At 38.6% G+C, this 20,057-nt stretch overlaps 1 long non-coding RNA gene across 1 annotated transcript; it reads right to left on the bottom strand.

The window, feature by feature from the left end:
- Window positions 1-3,170: 3,170 nt before the first annotated feature.
- On the bottom strand, window positions 3,171-9,952 carry LOC129349220 (uncharacterized). Its single transcript, XR_008602141.1, has 3 exons — window positions 9,794-9,952; window positions 6,208-8,040; window positions 3,171-6,144 (listed from the first exon to the last, which is right to left on the bottom strand). It is a non-coding gene; the product is annotated as an uncharacterized LOC129349220 (long non-coding RNA).
- Window positions 9,953-20,057: the final 10,105 nt, after the last annotated feature.

Below are 20,057 nucleotides of genomic sequence, written 5' to 3'. Positions count from 1 at the left end.
ACTCAGTCTCATTTATGTAGAGATTAAACTTCAGTGTCATTCATTGATGTTAAAGTGCAGTTTTTCAAATGTTTGTTGCACATGCTCCCGACCAAACCAGTCCAGGTGGAAGACGATGTGAAGAGAAAGCTCCAGAGGATGAATATCACACATTTACGTTGGAAATAAATGTCCTTTAATTTGACATTGTCATGCAAAAGTTGGATTTCCCTTTAATGATGTTCAAATCTTTGAGTGTTTTGTTGATGTTGGTTTCTAAATGTTTTTTGACACTCGGCCCCAAAGATTAAAACCTTCTACGGCTCACAAGCTGCAACAATTCACACATTATCAACTATCTTTCTGACTAAACTAAGATAAAAAGTGAAAAACTGCCTGATTCCTGCATCATGAATGTAAATCTTTTTGGTTTTTATGACAGTAAACTAAATATATTTGGGTTTGACATTTTATAAACCAAAACAATAAATGAATTACTGGAGAAAACAATCAACAGATTAATGGACAAAGAAAATGTGTTTTCCAACATATATGGCTGAATTACTCCAACATTACAAGATACATACAATTTTAATTCAATTTTATTTATATAACGCCAATTACAGGTCAAATTGTCTCAAGAGCTTTATTTTTATATTTTTTTGTCATATTTAAAATATGACAACGTAAGAAATTTAAACTCTTGACTAATCCAATTTATTATTTGGTTTTTAAGAGACTAATCGACAACTAAAATAACTTTCTCCACTAAAACTAATAAAAATGAGGTCAAATAGAAGGAACAATTTTAAATACTGCAGTCCCACGACGACAAGAATAAAGTTTGTCCACAAAAACAAAATCTGCTGGTGGATTCCATTAAAGTCCTAATAAATGATAATAAAGTGTGATACTAAAGGTTTGTGGTGCTAAAAATCTCCAAGTGAAGATATGAAGTTGAACATCTGGATGGAGGTTGATAAAAGTTGACCTTCCTTCATTTCTCTGGAGGGACTCCATGGATTTTATGGATGGTGGTTAAAGACCTGCTCTTCTAGTCGTCTTCTTTCTAGTCGCTGTACAAAGTCAGTCCATCCTGGCCGACTTCAACACCTCTTCATGACAACTTGTTCTGCCTTGGACCTCGTGGAAACTCCAGAAACTCAGAAAAACCTGTCGAGACCCGAGGAACTCATCGAGACTCGAAGAACTCGTCAGGCGGGGGAAGGTGTGGTGGGTGGTGGGGGGAGGTGGGGGAGTAGAGGGGGGAGGCCGCCACCCACCTCCCCGCCTACTCTCCGCCCTGACTCCACCCAGACTCCGCCTTGGCTCCACCCATGTGGTCACTTCAGAAACTACGATGTCAAAGGGACGACGAAATTATTTCTTTTTATCTGATCTGTAGCTCAGTGAGTTAAGGATTTGCCTATGGAGCTGCAGGTCGCCGGTTCAAGACCAGACACTTCTTAAATTTTCTCAAAATCCTGACAAAGACAAACAAAGAAAAAGGCCGGTGGCGGGTCTTGAACCTGCGACCTTCCGCTTGGTAGTCCTCTTCTTATCCTCCTGAGCTACTCGCTCAGATACTAATTCTTCATTTTTTTGCGCATTTATCATCTATTTTTTGTCGTTTTCGAGTTTTTTTTTAACTTGAGTCTCGACTCGACCGTTTTTCTCAGGAGGTTGGACTTCAGCCTTTGTGCTGGAGGGTGGAACCCTCAGTTCCAAGACTTTCCAAAGCCTCGAGACCTTCCGAGTCCTCAGGACCTGAGCTTTCACACAGTCTGAGGGCTGAAATTTTCTAAGTCCCACAGTAGTTCTCTGTTAGATTGAACTTTCAGACAGTCCAAGGACTGATATCTTCTAAGTTCCTGAGTAGTTCTCTGTTAGTTTGAACCTTCAGACAGTCTGAGGACTGAAATTTTAAAAGTTTCTCAGTACTTCTCTGTTAGTTTGAACTTTCTGGTTAACAGAAGCCTTAAAACTTGTGACCATGAGTCTTGATTTCACATTTAGACCATCCATCTGAGTTCTTCTCAGACCTTCACCTGTGGGTTTTTTAGAAATCCTCAACAAACTTTGATTCTCTTCACTGAACAGTCAAGTTTGTGGAGATCAGAAGGTAACATTAGTTTGATAAATGCCTTCAACTACTAGTAGACTTTATCTGGAAATCAGTTTTCTGAAATGAGTTCTTAGTAAATCTGTCCACAATGAAACCAAGAACATAGAAAGAGGAAATGTTTGAAGAAACATGATGTTTTCATTTCAGACTAGAAAAGGCTTTAATACCTTTATCTGCTTTTGCTCTTTTTGATCATTTTATTGTCTCTTCTGTTTAATTTGATCTTCTAAAGTCTAACTGGTGTCTTTTCAAATGTTTTGTCTTTAGTTTGATTCTTCTTAAATGTTTAGTTTTCCTCTTTTCTCATCTTTTATTCTTTTCTAATGTCTGATTTGATTTCAAAATGTTTTGTCTTTTTAATGTTTGTTTTTTCAAATGTTGGCTTGTTTGAATTTTTTTTTCTTTCCCAATATTAAATTTTTCGATTAAATCTTGAAGGTTTTTCTTTTTAAAATGTTTTACCACCTTTTAATGTTTAATTTTCTTTTTAAATGCTTCATTGTATTTTCTGTTTAATTCCCATTTAAAGTTTTATTGTCTTTAAGATTTAATTTTTTAATTAAACATTTATTTTTTTAATTAAATGTTTTGTCTTTTTAAAGGTTTAATAATCTAATTTAATGTTTTCTTTTTTTAAATGTTTAATATTCTTCTTGTTTAATTGTATTTTTTAAATGTTTATCTAAAATATTTCATCTTTAATGTTTAATATTTTGTTTAATAAATTTTGTTTAATTTCATAATTACGTTTTGTATCTTCTGTTTAATTATCTAATTAAATATTTTGTCCGTTTAATATCATTTAATTGTATTTGATAATTAATTTTCTTTTTAAAAGTTTTATTGTATTAAATGTTTTTTTCCTTTGATTTAATTGCTTTGTTTTAAATGTAGTTTATTTCTTTAATCTTTTTTTCTGTCAAGATTTTAATCCCAACCTTAAAAATTAAACAAACCCTTAAATCACAATGAAAATACTTCTGTTGTCACAATCATGAGTTAGTCAATTATTCAGTTTATCAATTCAACTTTATTGGTTTAGCACCTTTCACACAGATGACAAAACTAAACAAGCAAAGAGAAAAACTATGCTAAAACTATGATTAAAACTCAAAAACATATTAAAAAAAAAAAAAAAAAGATTTAACATAGTAATAAAATCTGTTGTGTCCAGGGGATGGATGGATGGAGTTTATTGAAGTCTTCTTGGGCTCACATGGGGAATCATTTAAAATATAAACTTGATATTCAGTCTAAGGAAACTGCAGAGCAACAGAAGAACCAACAATATCTCCTGTTTTCTCCTTTAATGAGTCGACTCTTCTTGTGCTTTCAGACCAAAGAACTACAGACTCTTCACAACCTGCTCAAACTCTTGGTACAGGACCTCACCACACGGGTCAAGAAGGTTTCCGTCTCATTTCTACTCTGAAGCTCACCTTCTCCTGCTCAAACTGCTGACAAATGTTTCTGCTGCTCTAAAGTCTGGTCTCCAGAACTTCCTAAAAACTCTCAAAGTCTCTTCTGCTGCAGGTTGCTTTGTAGAACTGTTGTAGAAAACCTCACTAAACCACATGGAGGGGCCTCAAGATAGTCGTCCAAATGAAACCGTACAAAAACCAAACTAGCACAACCCAAACGCTAAAGTCTCCTGCAGCCTACCAGAGAACCTCTGAGAACAGAGAATCAGGACAGGAACTCTTACCTTCTGGACAACCAACGTTGCTTCACAAACAAGAATACAGAATGTGTCTGACCAAAAACCTCTAAAGACTCACTACAGCCAAGATAAAGACACAACTCAGCTGCACCAAATCCACTAATCACTGCACACATTAGCACCATGTGCTAACTGTGGCTAAAGAACCACATTTACCAAGACAACTATCCAGTACAAAGCCCTAAAACACACCAAGAACCACATTAAAGATGATTTTACTGCTGGAAGCTGCAAGCCAACGCCTAAAGAACAAACTAAAGCAATGGAGCCAAACCCGGTTCCGTGGTGAAGAGAAGCAGAGGAAATGTTTGTCTGCAGCTAAATAAAGCAGGAAGACACTGAGCTGCTCAGGTGTTCCTGATAACAACAAGCAGCCACCTGGACAGCCAATAGGAACACAGCTTACTAGAAGTCCAGAGGGTTGGGTTAGTGAAGGAAATTTAGTTTAAATTTGAGGCAGAAAGTTAACAAAGTTGAAAACCACCTGCTCATACCTGAAATCTCTGAGTTTTCACACAAAGAACACCTGAACATGTCAAACTGGCTTCATAGTAGAACCATCATTGTAAAAACATCATAGTATGGTGTGTTGCTCAAAAAACATTACAACCCGGCTGTCTAGGGTCGCTGAGGAGCAACACAAAAACAGGACAAACGCTGGTTTCCAGGGGGTTAGGCGGCTATTTATTTGAAAGAGTAAGTTTACAACAACAAAACATGTGAGCAGAAAAATCACAAAGTCTGTCTTTAGTTCAGCTGAAAATACTAGTTTTTGTCTTTTTTTATTGACCAAACTTTTCAGGAAGTAGATGAAGAATAATTAAAGCTCTCATGTAGAAGTCCAACTTATTTTGGATCCTTGTGGAGAGTTTAATCTTAGAGTTTGTACAGCTGTTGAGTTTTTAGAGTCACATGGATTTTTTTGACATTTAATAACCGAGTCCTGAAATAAAATTACAGTTGTGGATTTCTGTCATTTAGTCTGGACTAAACAAATAACAGCAGCATAAATCTCAAATGTCATTATGAGGAGTCTGGATTGAGGTTTCTCAATTGATAATGATCAAAACATGAAATTTAGGTTGATTTAAAGGAATATTTCACCTTAAATCTTTGAATATTGACCTAAAAGGTTGGTTTCAGGAAGTATTCCACCTACGAGGTCCTCAAACATCCACCTTAAAGGAACATTCCACCAAAAATCCTTGGACATGCACCTAAAATGTTGGTTTCACCAAGTATTCCATCCAAAATCCTAGACCAAAAAATCTTGGTGTAAAGGAGTATTCCACCTTAAATATAGACCTAAAGGATGGTTTGGAGTAATATTCTACTCTAAAATCTTCCAATGTAGACCTAAAAGGTTTATCTGATGGTATTTTCTACCCAACATCCTGGAACAGTTACCTAAAAGGTTGGTTTCATGGTATATTCCCAGAAAAACCCTTGAACATTAGGCTTAATGGTATATTCCACCTAAAATACTTGTACATACACCAAGAAGTCAGTGTAAAGGAAATGTAGATGTAAAAGGATTGTTTAAAGGAATATTTAAACAATTATTTTCATTATTTAATAATCTGTTATCAGTCAGAACCCTGGCAAACTTATTTTCATCAGTTTTTTCAGTGGAAGTCACAAATAAAGGAGCTCTGGGTTTTTCCCGGCGTTAGTGAGTCAAAAGCTGCTGTTTCAACACAGATACGTTCACTTACATCCACAAACCTCTCAGCACTCAAACACCCACAGACAGGCGGCCGGCTGGACCGAGGCTCGGCGGCATCCTCAGACCCACGAGTCGGGGAGTCGCTGAACTTGTTGGTCTGGTCTGAAGGCCTCTGTGTGGTCCAGTAGAAATCCACGTAGTCGGTGTTGGCTTTGAACCGCAGCGACTGGCCGCCATCAGGTGGACCGGCTCGTCCTCGCAGGACTCCTCCTGTAGCCTTGAGGGGACCACAGGAATATTCAGTAGCTGTTGGAGTTCTTCCTGTCAGGCTCGTGGTGGTAGAACGGCTCTGAAGAATCTTGTACTTGTCTTATCTGGAACAATCTAACAGCCTAAACTGTTAACAGTGGTGTAAAGAAGCAAACACAGGCATAGATTAGGACTCAAACTAGATTTATTTTAGAAAACAAATCAGCTTAGAGGCATTTGTTCACACATGTGGCTGAATAGGAGGCCGTTCAATCAGATTTGAGGTCTTCACTCTGTAGGTTGGTTGTTTGGTGAGACTCTTGGACCTCCATCAGCTGACATAGATGTTTGATGGTCTCCCTCTCTAGTGCCAGATGATTCATCCATGAATTCAGCAGCTACAGACTGAAATGAAGCTCATGCTGCCGTTATTGAATTCCTGTTCCAGATCAAATGTTCAGAGCTCACCTTGAATGCAGCCGTCTGCTGTCTGATAGTTTTTCTCATTGTAGTCTTCAATAAAGTCTTTTTCCTCATGTCAGGATGTGGTGTGACTCTTTCTCAGTCTCTGCAGACGTCCCTCATTGTGCATCTCCAGAGAAGAAACAGAAAAACTGATCACTGCTTCAGCATCACAAACACTCTCCAGCATTGAGAGTGTTTTAGGAATTCATTCATTGTGTTGTGAACTTTGAAGGAGCAGAAACTTTACAGCTGCCAAAGATATGAGCTCCAATTCTGGATGTTTTAGGAAATGAAGTTCATCAAATGAACACTTGATTTTTGCTGACAACTCTCATTAAATTACTGAAGAAATCTAACATAAAAACCTGTAAACTCTCAGGCAGCTTTTGTTAAAGTTTGTCTATAATTCTATCATCATGTTCTGGAACCAGGACTCTGCAGAAGTTTCTTCAAACAGATACTTGTGTGTTTCTATTTAAGGCCTCAGGTTTGAACGTACAGCAGAGGATTAGAAAGGAGTGATTTTAATGTTTAAATCAGTCCAGTAAATGTTTGGCGTGAAAATTATTAAAATTTTGATTTAGATAGATTTGTGTCAAATAATATTGTAGAGTCTCACTTAAATATATCCAAATGAGTTCAGTGTATTTACATTTTATAGAATATTTAATTTCTTAATCTCAATACTGTAGGGTCTGACCCTAAATATTATAATAATGATGTCAATTTAAATAATATTTTAGTGCAGAGTCATAAACTTTAATCAGCTAAACTTACATAATAAATATCACTGTACAATCTTAACCTGAACATTCATATTATTGAGGTAAATTTACATAAATCATGATATTCTAGAGTCTTAACTGGAATATTTCTAACATTAATCTTTTTGTATTGTGCTGATAAACAACAATAACCCGACTTTCAGATAATATTTGTTGTCTGTGATTGTGAGACTAAATTCCTCCACATTCTGGAACTGGACTGCATTTCCCAAAATGGAAACATAGACAGAATTTAACACTCATGTATCCATGGCAACGCTAACGTTTCTGCTTCTTACCTAAGTTCACAACACAAGTAAAGATTTTAATGTAAAACTTCAGGGATGACTGCTGACCATAAGTATTCTGATCAATATTTCATGATCAATATCAGGACAGATGTTACAACTCCAGCTGTTCCATTAGACTGCAGTTATTCACAGAGAGATTAAAACATCACATTCCTCATAAAAACTAGATGGGACTTTTATTAAATAAAGTGTTGGTGAATAAACAGTGTAAAAAGTGCAAAGCAGCTCCATTAAATCAGGAGATGTGAGACTTCCACAGCATGGATCACCATCTGCTGTGTTGATTCATAGCTGAATGTCAGAATGAACTGAGATAGAAAAGCTGCTTTGAGCTGCAACATTACGGTCTGACAATCCAACACCATCACAGTTTTCATCTGGTTGTTTTGCTTCAACATGCTGTGAAGTTCAGTTTTTACCTGAATCAATACAGAGATTCTATTTTCAACCAAGACTGGAATAAAAATTAGAATGTTATGAGGTTATTAATGCAACTAAATCCTTTCAGATGGAAAGATTTACTTCTAAGTTCTAATTCCAGTTTCAGTTGGAGCACATTGCATTCACAAAGAAAAACAGCGAAACCTTCATAGCAACATTTAATAAACCTAAAGCTTCCTTGTTGGCACATTGGTGGAGTTTGTTACTGAGCATCTGAACCTTAAATCCAGTGAGACGACCATCTTCAGTCGAGGCCAGTCAGAGAACTTCAAGACCTTCCATCTGCTGGACCAGATGTGGCATCATCTCCCTCTGAACATCTGGATGACAGGAGAAAAGACAGAAATCAAACACAGATCACAGAAATACAATTTATTCACTTTCATCATTTTATAAAACTAGCATGAACTTTATTAAAACTTGACATCAGTAATGAAAGTAAATGTTTTTATCTTGTGTTGAAGCTAAATTTAAAGTCAATTTTAATGACAGTTTATCGCGACAGGAGTGAGAATGGAGCTTTTCTTTCCTTTTTAGAATATTCCCTCAAAATATTCTGTTTATTATTAGCTTTAGAAGCATTTTTCTTTACTTATTTATTTTTAGATACCTCAGACTGTTACACTTTGCTGGTTTCCAGATAATTTCATGTACAATGACAATAAAGATCTTCTATTATAACATATTTTACTAAACCAAGAACTGCAAACCTTCTCTACCATCTCTCAGGCTGCAAAATTCCAACTGCGACCAAGAATTATCTGATGTAGTTATTATTATAATCTTTACTGAACCAGCCCTGGAATTAATAAAAATCTGTATATGGATATGATTTTCTCTGATGGGACCACTAAAACTGCATACAATAAAGTAAATCTCTTCTGCACTGCACACATACTACACTTTTGTATAACTCTGGATGTCAGAGTAAAGACAGACAGATCCACCGATCAGCCACAACATTCTGACCACTGACAGCTGAAGAGAACAACATCCATCATCTTGTCCTAATGTAACATTCTGCTGAGAAACCTTGACGTTCATGTGGATGTTTGACATGTACCACCACCTAAACACTGCAGGACAAACAACCCCCTAGTCTCCATGGCAACAGCAGTCCTTGATGCCAGCTGCCTCCCTCAGCAGGACAAATTAAAACTGCTCAGGAGTGGTCTGAGGAACACAACAGAGCTAAGCTGTTCACCTGGGTTCCACACTCCCCACATCCAGATCTGATGGAGCATCTGTGGGATGGTCCAGGATCAGCCTGGTCTAGGTAGGACCCACCCTGCAACCCACAGGATCCACAGGATCCACAGGACATCCCCAGAGGTTCTGATGAACCACTGGGTCAGAGGAGTTTTAGCAGCATAAAGGGACCAACACAGTATTAGTCGGGTGGTCATAATGTTATACTGTTATATTGTCATGCTGATTATATGATCAGTAAATGTTACCATCAATTATAACGTCCACATTGATCAGGAAAAAAAACAAACTATCAGTTCATTCAGAAACTGTGGGGTTAAACCTAAAAACACAGACCTCAACAGTAGTTTGTTTCAAAGCAGAACACCAGCTGGTTTTCACTAAAGAAGCTTTCAAAGCAACAATTAAATGACAGTTTTGTTCTCATTAAGTTCAGAGTCAGCCAAAATAATGTACACACATCAGGAAAAGAAAAACTTTTATAAATATTTCATATGGATAAGTACTTCTACACATATAGATTCCTCTTTCTAACTTTGATCAAATCATGATAACTCTGTGTCCTGTTCTACGATGTTTTCCCAACAGATGGCGCTACCCTCATGAATGGAGCATCAACAAGTGACGTCTACAACACAACAGAAATGTCTGGAAGCCAGTGGCCTCCACTTTGAGCACCTCTTGTAATTGTAGTGGCCAAAGATAACTTTTATTAATCTCGTGATGTCTGAATAAATTTGGTATTGAAATATTTATGCAAGTTTTCTTTTCCTGATGTGTGTAAACATTATTTTGGCTGACTCTGTATGATGGGTTTCTGACAGGTCACCAGGCAACATGTTTTTATAATAATGACAAACATACCTGCATTCTACAGGAGTGATTTTCCTCATGTGCAGGTAAAGATGTGTGAGGAGCTTAGAGATGACAGGAGCAGGAGTCATCCTCACTAATTCAGCTTCCACCTAGAAACAGAAAGACCACAAACACACACACTGATATACTCTCAAATGTTCAACCTCACAGCCTCAAAATATCTGTTTAGGAAGTGTTGTGTTGCTAAATTCTGCTGAAAGCATTGACAGACAGTCTCTTACAAGGTTGTGTAAAAAGCAGCCTGTCCTCTGAGCTACTGAGAAATCTTCCTGAACAAAGTTTCTACGTGTAAATCAGCTCAACAAAAACTAAAGCCTCAGTCAGAGATGACAAGTATCACAAATTATAAACAACTTTCTTTGTTAACTCAGACTTTCTGCTTCAACCTCACATAAAAAGGGGAGTTTAACTCGTCAGGTGACTGAAAATGAATGGCTTGTGCAGTTCTAGATCCAAAAGTAGGATGTTTAAACTCATGTTTTACTACAAATACATGCAATAATAAATAAATACAATGGCTGGTTGTTAGTTTATTCACTCTTAAGGTCATTTTATATACTGGCTTGAACTTGATCAGTGGAAGAGAGAAGGAATTTAATGAAATTATGGAGATTCAGAGAGGTAATATTGCACAGTGTTAAGCGCAGTTTAATTCAAACCAGCTGAACGTTAAACTTCAGTGCAGCTCAACGGGTTTCAGTTAACCTTAAAGTAAAATAACTTTTTTAAACACGAAAATACACAGCAGAGAAATACAGGTTGAGAAGGTCATTCTAATAATGATGACAGCTGCAGCAGCAACTAACACAGGTGTTCAGCGGTAAGTTAGCCACCAGTGTTGATTAGCCCGCTAGCTAACTTAGCCGCTTAGCTAGCTAACGCGTCCGGACCAACTGCTCAAACACGACAAAACACAACTCTTCACAAGTCGCTGACTTAACGTACAACAAAACAACGCTACTGGTTAGAAGTATTTATCTTCTTACCTGTTTTACTCCAAAAACAAGGTCAACAGCAGCCAGTAGTGATGTTACGAGACGTGCCAAGGCTTCGAAGCGTGTGCCGAGTAATGGAGGGGGCGTGTCCACGAAGCGCGTATCGAGGCTTGCTTCATTTAGGGGAGGAGCCAAAATGATGACGTTCGAAGCCTCGCAAGCCGGTCGTACCGCGTGACTGGTTCAGGAAGTGGTTCGCAGGTTTGACGTGCAATTCAAAATATAAAGGGCAGTGAAACGCAATGGATTCCCCGTTCACATTTGTTGGATTTTTACGTGCTGTATCTTTGCATTCAATTGGTTTGAGACTCTTTTTTTAATAGAACCAGCCAGAAAGAGAAGATTCTCCCCTGTTTGATCTGATTTCTCCTAATAAAGTAGGCACATAACAAGTGTAATATGAATAACTGTGACAACACCACATACCGCTTGTTCTGATCTCTTCTTTTTCTGGTATTTTAAAAGGTAAAGTGTCTGTTGTGTTCCAAAGAGCTAGAGAAATATTGTCCAAAAAAAGAAGCCACCTGAATCCCAGCACTGTGGAAAATTGATATTTTTGAATAAAAACAAATAAAATGTTGTCCCTACTTTTGTTTTACAGGTTGTCACTGGTACCAGACGCACAGTCACAAAACAAAAAGTAGCAAAAGCACAATAAATTTTATTTATATAGCCCTTATTACAATTAAAAATATCTAAGCACTTTACAGAAAGCCAGAACCTGACATCAGTCAAGCAGTCAAGCTACAAATCTCTCTCCAATTTGTTTCCATTTCCCCCTCTGTCCCTGCTATCAGGAAAAGCAGACACTATATTAAGTATATTACTTGTTTATTGGCATTATCATTTAAGCACAATTCAAAGCTTCACATAGCAAAGCCAGTGTGTCACTATAAGCACTCTGCCTGTTTTACTTTTATTTGTCCAGTTGATGGCGCAGTTCAGCAAATGAAGCGCTATGAAGCTTCGAACCATGAGTGAAACAATTGGATGGAAATCCTCAATGCTTCATGAAGCTTCATCTCGCTATCACTAGCAGCCAGAAATGCTACCAGACCTGCCGACCATAGATATATATAGACTAGATACGCTAGCGCGCTGTCTTCTATACATATCTATGGTCTGACCAATCACTGCTCTCTGGCTCTCAGTCAGTCTGACCAATCACTGCTCTCTGGCTCCGCCCTCTGAGAATCTTGTTGCCGTTTGGCTCCACCCTTGCTGATGACCACTTCCGGTCTCAGAAACTGAAAAAACTGACCTTTTTTCGTTTCTGTCTCTTACTGATTTTATTTTTTTGTTATTCTAAATATAAAATGAAAATCAAAGCATTTTTAAAATTTCTTATATCCCTTTTTGATGATGAAAAGGAAAAACGTCTTGTATTTCAATTTTAATGTTTGTATTTTAAAACCAAAATCAAATAACCACTCGTTTTTTGTTTTTCAATACCCGTTTCAGAACAGAAAATCCAATTATCAGATCCGCACACGGACCTCTGGGCCTCCATAAATAGTTCATGAGTGTTTTCACGTTTTATATCAAGATTAGGTCATTAAAAGCCACTTGAGGCTGAAGCTTGCTCCTGCTGCAAGGGAACAGTCTTTCAGTGTGAGAGGTTCAGTGAAGTCACAAGTCACGTGTACATCATCTTATTTTATTGGATGTGAAACTGTAAAATTGTGAGTCACCAGTTCTCTGGTTGCTTGTAGAGGTGCTGAAACATTCCAAGTCAGTGAAATCCAATTTTAGGCCTAACTATTGATCATGCTTTAATCTGTCTGTAACCTCATAAACCTTTTTTATTCTGACCATAACCTTTCTGTGCAGCAACAGAACAGTTTTAACACTTCATGTAAGTCTGAGTACTTCACCTTTTCTCTTATATTTCCCACCTTGCCGTTGCCTCTTTATGTGGCCCAGTAGACACAGTCTGGAGCCATGCAGACGATTTTCTCACAATATACAGAGGCTCTTATGGCTCTGGCTCATTACTCTCTCTGAGCTACAGGTCTTTTGCTTCTTGGTGGCATTTTTCATTCAATCAACCCCCCACTGTACTGTCAGATATTAATGTGTATTTCCTGATGGACAAAATGAATGAGAATGGTTCCGCACTATGGTTTGAAAAGTGCCACCAATGTACCCATGACAAACTTCTGCTGACTTTTTTAAATGTAGTTCTTTCAGATTATAATAACATTTATAGACATCTAGACAACAAAAAGACCCTTTATTGAATAATTTGTCGTTGCAACCGTCCACTTCCTAAGCCTTTTCCTGAACAGTGACTGGTATAGTCTGTATACAAAATATGGACAAAGCCTCTGGTTCTGAAAAATGAAGTTGATGTGGAAGCTCTTCAAATCTGTAGTCTGTGAAACGGCCAGCAGGGGGTGACACCTCTGGTTGCAAAAAGAAGTCTGATTGTATAAAAGTCTATGAGAAAATGACTCTACTTCTCATTTGACTTGTTACCTCAGTTAATGTTGTCCTTATGAGCCCATAGTCTCAGTCCTTGGTTTCAAGTCTCTTTTCATACAGCATGATGTATATTTTTAAATTACAGTCCAAGTCAAAGAGAGACAATAAAGCAGGGCATGCCTTAGAACAGGGTTTCCTTTGGATTGATGAGTTGCTACCCATGTGTTTACACACTGTCCTCCAGTTCTCAGTCATGTCCCTTCCTCACTTGTCATGTCCAGTTTCTAAAGACTAAATTGGAACCAAATTCCAAACTTAAGGCTTCAGTGGTCCAGATGACATCACAACGCCTGCATCCATCTTTTAGTCACAGTTTATAGAACTACTTGCACAACTAGTACTAACCTGTGAACCTCTGGAAATATGTAATATTTGCTAATGTCATCTGTGATCTTGATCCTGTATAAAACTTATGTCATTGTAAATGGTAAAATTTTCCAACAAATTACTTTACAGAGAGGTCCTGTTTTGATAATAGTTGCATGCAAATCAACAACGCTGTGATTTGGGGTTATTTTTAGTTTTTTGGTGAGATCTTTTGTTTGCCCCTTGCTTTCCTTCTGCCTCTTTCCGGCTGCAATGTTGTGGAGGTTGTAATGACAATTAGAAACAAGAAAAGCACTCAGAGAGCACAGTACTCCACCAAGGCTGTTCATTCCCTCATAGGGCATTGTCAGAAATGCAGCATTTATTTTAGAAATAGAGCATTTGTTTATTAGTTACTGATAATCAGAAATCATGGCAACATAGAATGTGGCCATTTATTATTGATGTACCCACAAACAAAATGACCTTACACTGAGCACAGGTGTGTGTTATGCATGTGTACTTTATGTAAGGATGCCGAATGATGTGATCTAAATATGTAGCGGGAGGCGGGAATTGATGGGACTCAGAAACCCCCATAATTTAATCAATTGTTCCTTGTATCATTTCCAACGGATAAGTCCTGATAAGTCCACAGCAGCTGATTTATAGCAGGATCGCAATCATGTGATCGGCAGGCAGTTGACGTAGTGTTCACTCATTGTCATAGTTACAGTGACGCCATGTCGCTATCTCACAATGATACAGAAATCTTGAACCAATCAGTGGATCCAGACTATAAGCTGCATCACTGCCAAAATGTAATCACTTGGTCCTTGTGTCATTTATGACCTTCCCTGAAAAATTAATCCAAATTTGTTTGTCCATGTTTGAGTAATGTTGTGCACAGACAGAATAACAGACGGACAGACAAATGTACGCCGATCGTCACATAACTCTGCTGAGTTCCTTGGCAGAGTACTGATAATTTGGAACATCTTTGGGTGCAGATTGGCAAGGCTCATGTCACTACACAGCATGGAGACCCATTCACAGAAAAAGCACGCTCAGAAGAGCTAAAAGCTGTCCTTTTAGAAGTGAAGACGGAGGACTATACATGCAAAACATGAATTTTAATGTGTTAATCAGTACCGGTGTAATACGGTATATATTTGGCTAACGAGCTTACATCAGTCACATTAACCAAGCGTATCATTAACTAACTTGTTTGTGTGGTTTTCAGTCAGAACTCTAACTTCCTCCCACAGTCCAAACACATGCACAGCAGAGCTAACTCTGATAGCATCCAGGATTCCCAGAGAAAACCCTTGCTCTGAGTAAACAGTGCAAACCGTTATATAGTTACGCGAAGAAATCTGCCAGCAACAGCTGTTAGCCCACAAAATCAACAGACAGCAGCTTAAAATCAGAAGGTGTTTTGTTCCTCTGCCTGAAATTGAGCGGATTCACTTACCAGCATGTCCATAGGAGGATCTGCTGTGTCTGCTGAAGGGGGCCAGACAGTTGTGTCCTGCAGGTCCCTCGTCTCCAAACAGACTGGAACGATCAGCTGAGTCAAGAAAAGGCTCGAAAAGAGCATCCAGAGAATCAGATGATCCACCCAGAGATCCTTCAGACCGATATGAGCTGGAAGTGCTGTAGCGTGATGATGAGCGATACGATGAGGAGGATCTGCGGCTGGAAGATGTCAGCGAAGCCATAGTGAGGAAACGCAGCAGCCTTCGTACACAGTTTAAAAACACACTCCTGCTCTTGCTGCCAGTAACCCCAGGGAACAAGACTTTTTCTCAAATAAGAGTTCTGGATAAATACTGGCAAAACACAGTGGAGTAAGCGGGTTACCAAAAGCTATCAATCTCTTACTCACCATCCAGGCCTCTGTGGGTTTTTATATAGCCCTGGTGCACTGAAGGGTCAGTGGAGCACAGTGTGGGCTATACTGTATCTCTTCTCTCTTTTGCCATAAATGGCAATTTGTCCAACCGCTGGGGACAAGAATGTAACGGACAAACTGATAAGGAGTGGAGACCCCTTCGTATTCCGACACACACACACACACACATAGAGCAGAGATAAGGCTGAAGGGGCCTCTTGGAGATGCTTCTGGCATGCGGTCAGAAATAGCAAAGTGGTAGATTTGTCTGGCCGTCCGTTAGACTGACCCTGCACACAATGAGACACTATCAATAATGCAAGAGAAAATTGGCCATTTAAATTCTTCTAACCTGCTAATGGAATAACAGATACACTCTAAAGCACAAATCTGAAAACTAGAGTGCTTCCTGAGAGAACAGATTCCAGGCCAATATCACAACATGGCAAAAGCCAATGTAAATGCAGCCTCAGTTGACCTTTATATTCCCTCTTTAAAAGCTTTAATTGTAGTGACATTTACCTTCTGACAACACAGTTGTTCTCCAAACAGCGCCAACGATGACATTCAATACTGTCATATTAATACTTTTATGGTATGTGTGTGTGTGTTTTTCACTCAAGGATGTGATTCAGTGGCACTGCATTTTGCCCTTCAGAATAGTGTAGCCTCAGTTACAGCAGGGACACATCATGTGTAAGCTATAAAACTGAAACAATCCAGTTAATACAAGCAGCATACATCAACATGACAGTCCCAATTTGTGCTCTCAGGTGAAACACTTGTATCTGTCCTTGTATAAAATACGCATTGATAAATTCTCTGCAGGGTATTTACAGTCCTTTCAAAGCTTAAAAAACGTCATCACTGTATTTGGTATGACCGAGAAGAGAATTGCAGGATCATAGAAAATAGCCAAAATGTTGAAATGTAAAGACTCAGCTGTCTCCTTCAGCTCCTCACAGTCAGCAGTAGTGGGGTTGGTGTATTCAGCTCCCCGCTAGAGGTCCAGTTTTTCCACTGAGAATAGTTTTAGTCTCTCATGGCCCATTATGGTCTCTGGAGCCCAGAACACAGCGTCTCTCCTGACCTCTAACAGATGCTGTATCTTCAGTAGGTGCACCGTGGCTAAATTCAGATGAGATGAAATCATGGAATGGTGTTAATGAGGCAAAAAGTTGAAAAATGTCAAAGAAGCTCTATTTAGCATTTTCAAGCATCACTTACTCATTGTCAAATCAACCGTGATCATCTGAAATCCTCTCTGAACACTCTGGTCTGTGTTTAATATCGATGTCCAGACCACAGAGTGTGTCCTGACCTCTAACAGATGGTGCATCTTCACTAGGTGCACCGTAGAAGCATTCAGAGAAGATCAAATCATCAAATGGTGCTAATGAGGCAAAAAGTTGAACATCAAAGAAGCTCCATTTGGTATTTTGGAGCACTGCTTAATCCTTGTCAAACTGTGATCCCCTGAATTCCTTTGTGATCACTATGGTCAAGACAAGGAACTGCTGTATGTCAATGAATTTGAAATAATATGAAGGTGGTCCAACTCTCAGAAATGGGCACAGGACCTCTGGGGATGTCCTGTGGCACTGGGATGGTAGCAGTGAATTATCCTGGTACATCCCATAGATGCTCAATAAGATTTGGATCTGGGGAGTGTGGAACCTGGGTGAACATCTTCACTCTGTCGTGTTCCTCGGGCCACTCCTGAGCAGTTTTTGTGGTTTTGTGTGTCGGGGTGCATTGTCCTGCTGAGGGTGGAAACTGGCATCAAGGACTGTTGTTGCTATGGGGGTTGGGGGGTTTCTTGACCTGACCTGCAATGTTTAGGTGGGTGGTACATGTCAAACATCCACGAATGTCGGGACTCAAGGTTTCCGAGCAGAACATTGCATTATAGCAAGATGATCAATGTTTTTCACTTCACCTGTCAGTGGTCAGAATGTTGTGGCTGATCAGTGTGTGTATACAAATATATATATATATATATATATATATATATATATATATATATATATATATATATATATATATATATATATATATATATATATATATATATATATATATATATATATATATATATATATATATATATGATGCTTCTCCATGGTAAATATAGTGAACAGTACCCTGTATTCACATAGAATGGTAAGAACTGTATACCCTCCATGACAGCTATGCCTCTAGCTAGCTTTATAGTTATAAAGTAAAAGCTAAATGATTTATTTTTGCTGTGTTGTTTTTTTTAGAGCAGTACCTAAACAAGTGAAACCAGAAACTGAAACTGTATTTACATTACAGCTGACTTGATTTACATTATCTGTTTTTTAAATTTAGATATAACTGACAGCTACGGTAGCACCATGTCTCAAGTTTCACAGTGGGAGGTATCTCTGACTCCTAGTTATAAAGACTGGCATGACTGGCTGTTTTTGTTTTTTTTCCAAATCACAAAACAGGATGTGAATATTGAATTGTGCATGGCAAACATGTTGACATAGTCTTGAGGGTGTTCAGCATTTACAGCCTTACCAAACTGTTACTGAGGCTGTAGACATCGTTTAGCAACATTCACATTTCCAGATATGATCACAGTATAATTTCAGTAATTCTATGAATTCACCAAATGTAATACAGGAGGGATTTAGCTACTGGTGCCTGCATAGAACAATGGTTATGTCTTCTGGTAATATTTAGAATATAAACATTCACAGACATCTTAAGGTTAAGAGAGAAAACTTCAGAAATTAGGATTTGTTTAAGTCTTGACCCAGATATGGCTGGATATGTTCAGTTCACAGCCTGAGTGGCAGCCACTCAGGCCGGAGCCTCCAAATCAGAATTTTTAGCCTCTGGATGAGATCTGATCTTTTCATGGCTGCCTGAGCTGGGAAGATCAGATGTGGTTCCACCTTGTTTCACAGCATTGGCAAGATGAGATTTGTACCACATAGAAGTCTTTTTTGAGGGTGTTATTTTTCTTTGGTCCTGGTGCCAATATCTGATGTATTTTCTGTAATAAAAACAGATTAAAAATTAAACTGCACCACACTGTTGTGATCTGAACAATGCTGTTCGCCTTAGTCTGACATTATGTAACATACCGTATACTCATTATCCACAAGTACCAAGAGGCCTTTTTTTCATTTTGCAAAGTGTTTGCATCATTAAAGGGAATTTGAGGCTGAGGGCTGATTTCCTGTCATACCTGAATTATTATTTTTTGGGTTTGAGAGACGTTTTTTTTGTCTGTTTACAGAAACGCAATGGATACATTACATTTTCCTCTGATAAATGACACGTCTGGCTCAGTCTGTGCTTTGATTTTGTCTCTGAGAGAACCTTGTGCTCTTCCTGTAAGCCAGACAACAACAAAAGATGATTACAAGAAAAGACAGCCGCGAGGGGACGAGAAACAAGAAAGACTTGAATTGAAGTGTTGGATTGAAAATAAGAGGGTAACTGAGAGAGACAGAGATCTCTCTTTATGTGGTTCTGAAGTCAGACTTGACATGAAACAAAAACACGACACTCTTCAGCATGAAGAGTTTTATCTATCTGATGGTTTGTGGAGGATCGCTGGTTTCTAAGCAGCTTGTTGTGATTTACCTGCGTTACCTTTAAGTGTTGTCTGTGTCTTTACACTCCATGATCCAGGAAGGTTTGACATGTGATGGACACCAATCTGCAGTTTGTTAACATGTGCACTCATCACAAATATACCTTCAGAGTTATGGTTTTCTGTCTGGAAGCAGATCTATAGACATGAATTAAAATACAATTTTCAAACAACTAAGTAACATATGATGTATAATTACTGTGACCCTGAATTTGTCCAGTGTCATTGTGACATTGTGTCTGCATATCTGAATGCTGTGTGCTTTTCATTTCCTTCCAGGGAGCTGATTGGTGTCACCCTGACAGCGGCAGGCTGAAGGCCACTTTATTATTTTGCTGTTAGTCTACCCTGAAGCCAAAATGTCTCTTTAAAAACTCATGAGGGCTGTAATTAATTGTTGTTGCTGGTGGTTGTTGGGAGCTATGAGGAAGTGAGTCTCATTTTCATGCTGCACCCAAGTTTCCCCTTGACCGGTGACTAACGCAGCCTATTTGCAGTATAATTTGGAATAATCTCTTTGTTCCACAATAATTAGCCATCATCATGAACTACGAGACTGTGTGGAGTAACCAGATGACTGGCGACTCTGTGTTTTGAATAAAAATGTTGGAATAAAAGACTTCTGAACGGCCACTGATCAGCCAGAACATTAAAAGTAAATGACTATCTTGTTGATGTTTTGCTTACTTCGACACTCCACACCCAGCACACACTACTAAAGAACGGCTCAAGGAACACAACCAAGACCCCAAGGTGCTGATCTGGCGTACCAGTCCCAGTCCTGCCATCTGGATGCAATTTGGATGCTTCAGAAAGCCAGATTTATGGAGGATTCAACCTACAGGACCCAAAAGATCCACTACCAACATCCTTGTGCTGGACATCACAGGATATGACAATAGTTTTGCTCATCACTGAGTGGAATGAAGGGTATTTTGC

This window comes from Amphiprion ocellaris, chromosome 7 (assembly GCF_022539595.1).
Source record: "Amphiprion ocellaris isolate individual 3 ecotype Okinawa chromosome 7, ASM2253959v1, whole genome shotgun sequence".
NCBI lineage: Eukaryota > Metazoa > Chordata > Actinopteri > Pomacentridae > Amphiprion > Amphiprion ocellaris.
Note: the sequence above shows the minus strand (reverse complement) of the source record. Positions and strands in the feature narration are given on the sequence as shown.